Consider the following 10,793-nt stretch of genomic DNA (forward strand, 5'->3'; position numbering starts at 1 on the left):
TACAAAAACCAGAACCCTCAGCATAGGACTGCCTAAAGTCCATTGGGAGTCACCTGGAACTGGCCAACTGGAAACACTGAGGACAGTGTTAACTCCTATTCCTACCAAGGGCTTAGGCACCTTACTCAAGTTGCAGGGAGGTGCCTCCACCCATGTAGTAACCAGAGCTGAGACTCCTCCATAGAAGTTGGACCTATACCCTTTAAAAATCTGAGTAAGGGTCGTTTCTTTCAATCCGTAGCTGAGGAAGAAACAGCTTCCCCCTTTCTATGTAGTAGTGTAGTGATTAAAACACTAACCCATTATGAGACCTGACAGAGAAAGAAACTGAACTGAGGAGATCTAAACCTGCATCTCCTACTTACTTGAAGTGCTCCCTAACCATCACACAACCGGCAAGGCTGAGGTTGGATATTCTTAATCCCTCCCATTGAAGCTGCTCCATGGTGCAGGGAAAGGAAACATGTCCAACAAAAGCATGATTCTGTGGCTTTGCAGTTTGCATACTAACTTGGTAGGGGAAGACCTAGATTCTGGTTGCTGTTCCTGGGACTGTTTAAGAATTTCATATTAAACAGTCATTGGATAAAATAAAGTCTTTGGAGCAGGGTTTTCTTCTCTGGCCTCATTCTAACAGAAAGCAGAAGCTACCATGGTAGCTTGTAGGGAGCTTGACCCTGTCAGTTTGCACTGAAGTGCTCAGAGGATGTGTACTAGAAGCAAATAGAGAAACAACTAGTTTGTAGCTCCCAGGTGGTCTTAGGCATGAACTAAGTATTAACTTGCTTAGCCTTGTCAAGAGTGAGGTGCTTCTGGACATTTGCAGAAACAAAATTCTAGGAGCCTGGGGAACTTTAAGGTTAAAATCTGAGACTCCTATAGCAACAGCTGAGCAGGATCTCAGTTTTTGCCTTAAGCCCCCAAATTCCCTTTAAGTCCCACTTTTGAATGCCTTTGCCCTTTTTTGGATTTGATCTTTGATCACTTCAGTGATTCTGCTCATTTATACCACTGCAAAAAGTACTGTCATGATTCCTAACTACATTAATCCCAACCTTTAGATGAATATGTTACAGCTCAAATATTCAATACATCCCTCTATAATCACATCTCATCTGTTCCTGCACATTATACACATTGCTGGCTGGCCACCTGTTTAGCTGTAGAGAACCCCAAATTCAAATCTATGCACACTTGAAACCCTACAACAGTGTTTGGTTGAAAACCTGGCCTCACTGTGGTTAATAAGAGGTTTACAGTTCACTTCAAGGGGGCCAGAGCTTTGCCTGGTGTCTCCCCCAGCATAAGACAGTAAAATAACTGTTTTACAATGAAGCTAGTTATAAACATGAACGGAACAAAAAATATATGCTGTAATATATACCACATAAATAAAAAGACACACTGCTGGCATAAACATTTATTGAAATATTTGATACTTATTGATTTAGAGGCTTTCAGAGTGTTTTTATTAAAATAATGTGACAAATTTCCACCCATGTTGTAATTGGTGAAGGGCCAAGTGGATGTTGTAATTTCTATTTGGCAATTAGCCCTTGGTAGGAGAGAGGTCAGGCAGGTTGCACTTGGATCACAGGTAGTAGACCAGAAGTCCAGCCTGACTGAGATATGAATAGTCTTTTCCCCCTGAGCTGGAAGCCATCAGAGGAAGAAATTTGAGTTGTGCCTCATTAACTTCACATTAGCACTTTTTTGCCTCCAAAGCTGTTTACATAAAGACAAAAAAATTGTGAAATTACTAGTAAGAGCACCTCTGCTTTCTTGACCTCTGTCCCTTCTTGCCTTGCCTCATTTTCTCAGCTTCATTTCTCCATTTATGCATAAAAACATCCTGCCACATGTTTGATTGTACTTTTGCCCCTACGCCTCATTTCTAGGCTTTTGTCACCATAAGATTCAGAGCCTCCATTTCCAGTCAGTAACGTTCAGGAAATGACATGTTCCTATTAGGAAAGTTCTTCGTGGCCCTGCCATCACCCCTTCAGTGAGCCATTTTTCTCACAACTCGCGTGTGACTGTATTAAAGATAACTATGTTTTAACTAGTCAGGACCATCTACTTTGCATCTCACAAAAGGCAATACTAGATTCACTGCAGAAAAGCACACATATCTCCATGTAACAAAAGAAACAATTTAAGAAACTCCAAAGGTTTCTATCCCTCTTTGAGCCTGTCCATTGACTGACCCAATATGCCCCAACAGGCTTGGTTCCCAGTTGGGTGCTCATACCACGTGACGCTTGGACTAAACTTGTCACAGATGAGACTGAGCCTAAACTCCCTTAAAGGACTACTTCATTTACCATGTGGCAACCCATCATAGGCACTCATGGAATAACCAGTTACTAGCAGTTGGTGTATGCACTGAATGTGAGAATACCCGTTTTTGTTCTCTCTGCACAGATGAGAAACAGCTCTGAATCTCTTTTTGGGTTCTGAACCTCTTCTCAACAATGTGTCCTCAGGCTCTGCTGTTCTAGTAAAGAAGTGCCTCTCTAGTAGCAAATGCAACATGAAATATCCTGTTATTTGAGCAAAAGAGGCTGCAAACCTAAAAAATATGTTCCAGTTCATTATTCTTCACATTTAACTGAAAGCAGAGTTGCATTAGAAAAAGAAAGAGAGAACACAGCTCATCTGGGCTTCCTGCAGCTTATAATTGAGCAGTTACCATAAATCAGCATCACATTTAGCTGCTTTCTTCTTGCCTGATTTCTGCACTAAGTCCAATATGAAGAAACAAACCTGTGATTTGTTATTAGGAGAATTGCCACAACTTTCCAAAGCCAAGAAGGAGAGAGAGAGTGTACTGAAGGGCAAAGCACTAGGGGAGGACTTATTTCACTTCCTCTGAGCTCTTACAGCAGAAGGCTTATTGCCATAAATCACCCCTGATTAGTTTATCATATATGTTTAAGTTAAATGTCTCAATAGCTCTTTTGTTCTTGAGAATCCAATCTCATTTTTATAGATATTTATTTGTAAAACTTCTAGACAGCTGATTTCATTTCCCATCTCTTTTTTGCTGGCTGTGTTGTGGGAAATACTGTGTCATAAAACAGAAATACACACAGGCACAAGAAGCAGGCAGTATGCAGGCTGTTGCTCCACCTCACTTAGATGCTGAAGTGTGTGGTTAGCAGACTTTATGGCCAGGATGTGATGCAGCTCAGGGCTTGGTTCTCAGGTGTTTCTTTCCTACAGGCATTTTCTAGTCTTTGGGAGAAATTAGGCCAAAAGAAAACAAAACAAAAGGTCTTTGAGCATCTTGTGTTGTAGATACTCTAACATTGCCTGGATTTTAGACTGTTTTTCTTCTTTCTCAGCCTAGAGTGCACATTGAAAATACAAGTGTATCTCATAATGTGCGTCTGGTGACAAAGCTGGAAAGAGGCACAAACACTGAATATTTTTTCCTTTATTCAGACGAAAGGTCACTGAAATGTCTTCTCGGATGGGCAGTATTCCAGTGATTTGAACAAAGTCATCTGGAGTCCTGGGCGCTCTCTACTTCACTGTCAGTTTCTCCATGTGGGATCTTGGACAAGTCACAAGCCTGCCTCTCTCTACCCATGTGTAATACTCATTTGCCTACCTCTCCATGAAAAGTTGAATTAACAAACCTGGAAGGGCCTTGAAATCTTCATATTAATGGTGCTGTAGTTGTGTCAGGTATTATTGAAACCTGGCTGCCTAAAACCAGGCCCATAAATACCTATCTTAGACACCTAAGTGCTGTTTTAAGTGATTAGTTTTAGATAACCATGTTTGACAACTGGTTATATTAATATATTCACTATATCAACACCTAATAACACTTGTACTTGGCTTCCACAGAGGCCGTTGAAAGAAGGTGGAGTGACCTTTACTTCACCATGTCTGGTAAAGTTCCCTGCAGACAATGTCTAATACGGTTTTGATTTCCTAATGTAAACTTAGAGCAACTAATACAAATACAGAATATTTTCATATTTTCTAGTTGAGTGAGTTCTCTCAGAGAAGTAAATCTCACCTATGGCCCAAGCCTGGTTTGTCTTACTCATGCATGTGGTTTCACATTTGTAAGGGAACCTAATGTGTAAGATGAACAGGACAGGGCCACATTATATTTTATCTGGCTACATCTTGCTAAACCCAAAAGACCAGAGTAGTTGTGTTCGATACTAAGGGCATCTTAAGGGAACATTTTTTCTTTAAAATACTTCTGGAGACCTTTAGGCACAAAAAAAATAAAAATAAAAAAATCAGAGGCTTGCTGCAGAGTACAGTGAGTGAAAAGACTGAGATCAGTGTACTTCCACTAGTGAAAGAGTAAAGGGGGAATGATGGCCTTTCCTCCACTGAGAAGGAAGAAAGGAATAATATGCTGCATACACCCTTGGTGGGGAGAAGAGTGGTATTTCATAAGGGTACTTCGCTACCAATGCCAACTGTACTGGCTGTACCTGGAGTGGTCAGCCATTTCATTAAAGGCTCCTCTGCCATTACTAGTCCCTCCCGGGGGCTGGAGCCAGCCAGCTGCTCCCTGGCTCCCTCTCTGGTTCAGTAATGGGGTAGGGGTCCCATTAGAAGGTCCCAAAGGAAAATGAGTTGCAGAAAGATCCCATATCCATTCACATTCAAGGTAACATACCTTTAAAACTGGGCATTTCATAAAACAACAGCTCTTGCAAACTACTTAGTAATTAAAATTGGTTTCAGCTTTGATTGGAAATGGGCACAGGCAACATTTTCAGCACTAACTACTGATATTTGGGCACCTCCTGTTTTGAATGTCCATCTTGACACTTCTTCAAGGATTCCAATTTTCCAGAAGAGCAGGCATTTAGCCTCAGGAAATCAGGCTTTTATAGACAATCCAAAAACGGAAGCCCTCAAAATCATGTCACTTTTGAAAATCTTAGCTCACTTAGGCCTCCCCTGGCCAATGCAAGCAGCTTTGAAACTCACAACTGAACACTGATTCTGATTTGCTGTCTGCAGGCATGTCTATATTAGTGTGTCTGTTCTTCAGGCTACCACTGAGAAATAAACCCTTCCACCCACTCTCTTTCTGCACACTCCAAATTTGGAAATACAGGGCTGTGCGAGTGCCTGTCACTGCTGCTCTCAAGACTTCTGTGTGCCCATACTTCTGTGTCTGATTCATATTCATTGCCTGTCCTGAAAAAGATATTTCTGGTTTATGCTGAACCTGCCCATTTGGCTTTTAAAGATACGGGATCAATCACTAACCAGGAACGGAAGATAAATAGCAGGAGGCTTCTGCAGTGGCTCAAGATATTTCATTCTACTAGCCAGAAAAAACTCATTTTCTGGCTGCTTGCTATGTTGCAGTTCATGTCTTCTAAGACCAAGCAGTGTTCATCACTATTACTGCGTAATAATAAAAAACAATTAGCAGCTTTCTGCCAGTGATTGACATGGGAAAATAGTCTATCAGTCATCCCATGTACGGGGCTTTGTTGTTAACGAGCATTCCATTAAAACAACAAATCACACATACATTTTATCCAAAGAAATGAAATCCTTTCCCCCCATCTTGTTCCATTAAAGTGTCTGTCCTGATTAACTGCATCCCATTTAAGTGGTTTTTGCCTGTACAATGAAATCAATGCTTTTCTATTTGGTGCATAGAAGCAAGCACATAAGTCCATTTAATTATCAGAGACTGTTTCTTTTTCCGTTTACTTGTTGCTTGAGGAGTTATGGGCAGAAGTATCCACAAGTCTTTGTTCATAAAAATGTTAGAAGGAAGCCAGGGCCTCTTTTCTTAGGGGTGTCTGTGCTATTCATGAGACCTGCAGAATAGATAGCAGGAAACTCGCACTTTATCTCCACAAGGAAGTGACACATTGCCGGAGGACAAGGTGGGAGGAAACAATCTCTTCAGTTCCTTTGAGCTAGTTGGTGGTTGGTTTTGCAAGGTAAGTGAGGGCAAGCAATCTTTTCCTCCTTTGCATGCAGTGACTAGCCCCCTTTTCAGCCTTTGTGCTTCACCGAGTGCAAAGGTTGTTTCAGGTTAAGCCGTTAGTCTCTTCAAGATAGAGGAGGCAGAGCAGAGCGGGCCAAGCAGACAGGGGAGGACATGCTCCATTCTGCTAAGAGGTAACACTGCGGGAGGTCTGGGAGGCATTACCTATCCCTGCAGCACATTGCTGCCCAGAGCTCCACCCATCCCTCACTACTCAGCACTCTGCCTTAATGCCACAATCTGGCCCTTTGTCTTATATTCTGCACAAGCCAATTCTCCCCCAGCATTGGCAAGAGGATGGATGAGATGATTTCATACTGTAGGCCTTTTCCATCTCTAATGTTTATGATTTATGACACGGATTGTCTCGCCCTCTTTCAAATTGCTAACAAAATCCAAAAAGTCTGAGAAAATCTTAGGAGAGCCATGGTTTCTTTCTCTTACAGCTGATGGGAATAGCACAGACATTCATTTATTTGGCTGGAGATTTCAATCACTCCTTGGAATAGGCTGCCCATGCTAAGCATGTACTTTATTTTGCAAATGGAATTTAGTGCCATTATATAACTTTCATGTATTGACCAAGTTGAGGCTGAAATCTCAGCAAGTGCAATGCCTGAATGCACACAGCTCTGGAAAACTGGACACACTATTAGTGAAAATTGTTCCATCTTCCTACATGGTCCTGAAACAGTGTCAGCCAACTCAAACAGAGCAGTGTGCACCAATCTGCACCCTTTTCTGTTTGGACCTCCAGCTTTTGGTGAAATAAAATTGATCCCTAAAACACACTTTAAACATCTTGATAAAAGAAAGAGGACATTGTACCAGCTCAGAAGGAAAACTAGAGACCAAGGATTGAAGGGGATAAAGAGGGTAAATGCTTTGATTAAATCCAGGGTTCATGTTCAGCAGATGTAAATTAGAACCAGGTGCTGGAAATGGGAGATGGGATTTTCAGATGTTTTTTAATTAAATTAAATGAAAATGACAACTTGGCTTCAGTTTTATTTTACCCAGAGACACTGTACATAGGTGCTTAATCCCTGGTGATAGACACTATAAAAATGCCTTCTATGTAAATATACATAATTAAATCCAATTCTTCATGACCTTCAAACTCTGCTTGAGTTGATCTGTAATCTATGAGCCAAATTCTTCTGTCAGCTATTCATATACGCTGACATAAACAGGGTACACCTGAAGGGCTTTGTGTATGAACTTTTTTAATACCCTTAGATAATGACCCCATGTGGTTGCATGATCCTACTATAGAGACAGCAACTTTTTAAATATTGAATATTGAAATAATCCACTGGCTCAAAATGTCTGATTTTATTCTCTCACTCTTCTCAGAGAACTATGTGATAAGGGCACGTTGGCTTAGGGAAGCCATCAGACACAAAATTAAACATACAGGTAAACCTTTCAGTCCTGGGGCCCAGGTAACTCTTACTCATACAAGCAGTTCCACTGAAATCATGGGACTGTTCCACTCAAATGCGACACTTGAGTCATGATGCTGTAAAGAAATCAGCAGGAAGCTTGATAAGAAGACCACTGGCAGCAGTATTAAAATGAGTTTCACATTCAAAACTGCCAATTATTTAAATGTCCTCTGCAACATTTATATTAATTTTATTCTGTGTAATCCAGTTAATGAAATCATCTTAAATATAGTGACAAAAGTTTCACCTAACATGTATTATTGCAGCACAACAGACATTTATAAATTTTAAACAATGAACATAGAAAAGGAATAACAATAAACCATGCAAATCTAATTACCTTGCAGAGAAATAAACATCCTGCTATATATTTTCTATTCCCCCAGATGATGCCATGTCAAATCAGTGAAGAGAAGTAATGCTGCCTTCAAACTGCTAGATAAACTGTTAACCCTTTCAACCTGAGTGCTTAACTGAAAATTTTGGATCTCGTAAATTATTCCAGCTAGCAAGATTAAGTGGAGTCAGAAGTCTCTATGTGGCAGCACTGTTCCTTTAAAGAGTCCTGTTTTCCTTCAAGTGCACCTCAACTTGTGGTCATCAACAGATTTTACTTGTATGCTCCTACTTTTTTGCAAAGTCTATTAAAGAAAATACTAATATCAATCCCAAGACTAATACTTGGGGGACTCCTTTGGTAATCTCTCTCCAGCCCAGCATTTCCTTTTTCAACACTACCCCTTTTTGAAGAACTATAGATTTTTATTTTCCTTTAATATGAATTAAATGAATGTTTTGGGCGGGGATTAAAAAGAGAAGGTGATTATTTGCGGCACACAAGGAGGGAAGGCATTTGAGATCTTGTCAGGCTTTGCATTAAGAACTACAGAAAGTGGAAAATGGTGGAAGGATGCTGAAGAGAAATGTAGGACAAATACTTGTTAGGAATATAGGATCAGGGAAGGAAATGAAAGCAGAAATATGGGAGAGTGAAGCTGTTCCTCCAAGTATAGAACAAGAAAACTGAATATGGTACAGAAGGGAACTGGGACTTTCAAACACATTTCCAGAAGGCAAGAAAATGGTCATAGTTGCTGTAGTTTCATTTAGGAGGGTGGGCAGTTCATTTTTTTAAACTCATTTTTTTCTCAGAAAATGTTCAGACACTAACAAGTCCAGCCACCAGTAAGCATGGCTGGACTCATTTTTACTAACTTTTCCTACCATTTCTACTTCAGTGTTTCCACAGTTCTTTTCTACAGAGGATGATGGCAAGCCTTGAAAAATGTTTATTAATCCTTAATGTACTGCTATATCTAACATCCTGAGTTAAAGAGGGTTCTTTCCCCCACACCTCCTTATTCAAATAAAGTGCCGGTCTGTTATCAGCCCACCCAATTGCACTGAAGTGCGTCATGTACATATACATGGCAGTTATATGTTACAAGGTAGAAAGCAAGAAGAAATAATTCATCTAAGTCTAATGTACATGTTGTTTTGTATACACATATTGTAAAGAGTGATTACTTTTGAAAGTAATAGTGAGAAAGGAAAGTTAATGAGATGGTGTTATAGCTGACCAAAATGTAATCTCATAATCAAAGAAGTAATGTTTCTCTCCCAAGGCCAGTATTTTATATAGCAATTGCTCAAGAAACAGTAACTATTTAGTTTATTACATTTTTTTCTCTCTCTCTCTTTAAAAAGGATGTAAATCTTTCAGAATGTAAAGATTTGTTGAATAAACACAGACTTCAAATGATGAAATATTATGTATAAAAACATATACGCTTAGTAAGTAGTTATTTTAGAAGTATAAAACACTGTGGGGGTCTAAAAATTAATGAAAGACAGCATGTTTTACCTACTGTGAAACAGCTACACATTTTACCCTTCCTTAATGGTACATTTAAAAAGGACTGTTTAAACAGAAGAAAACAAAAAACATAATGCCATAAATATTGCCATAATGTATGGCAATATTGAGGAATGGACTTAATTTAATGATGATGTTTGAGCTTTAAGCTGAGTTTTATAATTTCATATGGCTTTAAATCTTGAGAGCCTTATCTCTATTTTTTTTAATTAGATTTTTTTTCTATTTAGTTCTTTATGGTATTCCTATATGGTACAATGCATTGCTATGTAGAGGTACCTGACCTAGCTCAGCTTGGAGCCCAGAACCAATAGTGCTATGCTAGCATGGTGCTCCACTTTAGGTAATTAGCCATGCTTCTCAGCCCAGAGGGAGCACTGTACTGACACGGCTCTACTCTTTATAGATCCAGCCTGGGCCACCTGAGGTATCTCTACATTGTGCTTCATTGTGTCATATCATCATGGGCTCTCCTATTTTGTATAATCTCATGGGTGCAGAATTCACACATTGCTACAGAATCTGAGCTTTCATTTAAAAATATGTAACTAGCTTTCTGTATACACATGGATATATATAACTTTTGTCTCTTATTGTTGCAAAGAATGTATTGACATGAATGTACGATTAAAGCGTTCCATGCATCCAGGAGGAGAACACACCATCAAATGCAAGGGCAGATGTGACAGCAGAATTTCACTGTCATGTAACGGCCACAAATTGTTAGAGAGAAGGTTCAGGCTGGCAGCAGGAGACATTACTTTATGATTAGGGCTGCCAGGCTCTAGAATGGACTCCCAAGTGAGGTGGTTCTCTCTCCTACCTTGGGGGTCTTCAAGAGGAGGCTGGACAGATATTTGGCTGGGGTGATTTGATCCCAGCACCCATTCCTGCCTGGGGCAGGGGGTCGGAACTAATGATCTATTTAGATCCCTTCCAACCCTAAGTACTATGATACTATGATCATTTTATGGTGCCATCAGTGGACTCACATTTTTTTCTTTCTGTTATGGACAGGTATTATAGAAGTGTTATGACTTGGGTACAAGTTCTTAGATAGGAAACAACATCTGCTAGGCTTGGTTTATGAAAGACACTGAATATATTGGGCTAGATTTACTTTCTTAAGTCAGAGTAGTGGGATATAAGACTAAAACAGACATTTTGGGACTTCTGCAGGAAACCTGTAGCAAAGGGAAATTAGTTTGCCCATGTCTGAGTGCCTCACTGAGAAATTTTCCCAATGGAGGTCATCCTTAAGTGGTTATATTTGGTAGAACTTCCAACAATTAAATTCCACTGGAATCTTTTTGTCAGCAAAAGCTCCTGAGGAAAGGCATCACCTTCTCCCATCATGTACCTTGTCATGCGTCCACAGATGCATCTCGAGCAGGTCCAAAGAGGTGATCCTCCCCCTCTGTGTGGCACTGGTCAGGCCGCAGTTGGAGTACTGTGTCCAGTTCTAGGCGCCGCA

Source organism: Gavialis gangeticus, unplaced genomic scaffold (genome assembly GCF_001723915.1).
Source record: "Gavialis gangeticus isolate Ggan-Ray unplaced genomic scaffold, GavGan_comp1, whole genome shotgun sequence".
Classification (NCBI taxonomy): Eukaryota; Metazoa; Chordata; order Crocodylia; family Gavialidae; genus Gavialis; species Gavialis gangeticus.